The sequence below is a fragment of the Lathyrus oleraceus genome, chromosome 2 (assembly GCF_024323335.1).
Source record: "Lathyrus oleraceus cultivar Zhongwan6 chromosome 2, CAAS_Psat_ZW6_1.0, whole genome shotgun sequence".
NCBI classification, from domain to species: domain Eukaryota; kingdom Viridiplantae; phylum Streptophyta; class Magnoliopsida; order Fabales; family Fabaceae; genus Lathyrus; species Lathyrus oleraceus.
The window spans coordinates 310,346,202-310,348,038 of record NC_066580.1 but is presented as its reverse complement, the minus strand read 5'-3'; positions in this window follow the sequence as shown (position 1 = coordinate 310,348,038).

The window sequence follows — 1,837 nt, the reverse complement described above, 5'->3', positions numbered from 1 at the left end:
TCGATTAATATCCCAGCTCTGGCTAGACCATCTCCATTGACTATTAATTTGCCTGGTCCTATTCCCTACTCCAGTAAGAAGGTTGTACCATGCCATTATGGTTCAGATGTTTATTATCATGGGGTAAATCAAGAGGAGAGACCTTCCGAAGATAAGCCATGTGTGGATTATAGTTTGAGTGTTGATAATATGGCTGGCGCAAGAAGAATTACAAGAAGTGGTAGGGTCTTCCCTTTACCAAATACACAAGATAATGTTGATGCCTAGGCGAAAGCTAAAGGTAAACAAGTGATGGAGGATAACCAAGAACCTGTGCAGATTAATGTTCCTTAGCAAAGTGCAGTGCCCAGTGTTTCCTCCTCTCAGTAAGTTGAAGAGTTGTTAAGAATAATCAGAAAGAGTGATTATAAAATGGTGGATCAGTTAAGTCATACGCCGTCCAAGATTTAAATTTTGTCCTTGCTATTATGTTATGAGACTCATAGGAATGCTCTCGTGAAGTTGTTAAGTTATACTTTTGTTCCTCAAGATATTACAGTCAATCAGTTAGAAGGGGTTATGGCTAATATATTAGCAGATAATGGTTTGGGTTTCGCAGAATTTGATCTCCTGCCTGAAGGGTGAAACCATAATAGAGATCTTCACATTTCCATGGAATGTAAAGGCACTACTTTATCCTGTGTGCTGGTGGACACTGGATCATCTCTAAATGTGCTACCCAAGTCAGCATTGATGAAAATAGATTATGCGGGTTTTGAATTACACTCGTGTGACTTGATAGTCAAGGATTTTGATGGATCCCAAAGAGCAGTGTTTGGTGAGGTGGATTTACCTGTCAGAATTGGACCTCAGGTGTTCGATACAACTTTCTTTGTCATGGATATACAACATGCTTATTGTTGTTTGCTTGGTCGACCCCGCGTTCACGGGGCAGGGGTTGTAACGTCTGTTGTACCCCAAAATTTACCCTCTTCTTTTCAACCCTAATTGGCTCATGTCTCTTTATCATACATACTCATGCATATCATTGGTTTTATGGTTATGTGATCAAAGTATTTTGTTCTATTGGCTTATCTCAAGCAAGAAAGAAGAATGACAAGTATTCAAGTCAATGGTGAGGGGATGTCCTCACTTTATTGGGTCACTCAAGCCACAAGGGTTCCATATACCTCAATATATTTCCACATGCTCATTGTATCCTCATATGATTTAGATTAGCAAGGAATTTGAAGATGATCACCATTCTCCTATCATTTGGCTATCAATTAGGGTTTTTGTCAAAGTCAGTTTATGGCAGACTTTTTGAGAAAAAATTGTTTCCATGATCTTATATATGTCTCAAAGCATTCATGTGTGAATCATTGATCATTGGGTGTAATCAAAAGAAGCTCAATTGATCAAGAGGGAAGAGGAATTGGTTGCGTAGAACAAAAGTTAACTCTTGACTTTTTAAGGTCAAACTTGCGTCTCATAAGTCAAATATGGCCAATGGTTGAGATTTGTCCAAGCGGAATCACAAGAATCAAGAAAATCAAGAGATTTATCAAAGTGGCCTAATTTGGGAATTAGGGTTTTATGGAAACTTACTATTTTTGGCAAGTTTGGTGTTAATAATCAGTGTCTTCATGGCCAATTTTCCCTATGACCAAGGTTTCAAATCAAGTTGGCCTCAACATGAAAGTTGTTATCCTTTCTTCAAGCTTTAAAGAGATACCAAGTTTGTGGAATTTGGAGCATCATAGTTCAATTTGTGATCATTGGAAGGTTGGTGTTTCAAATTCATCAAATGTCCAACACTTAGAACTTTTTCAAGTGTTTCAAGCCAGGATTTTCAAGC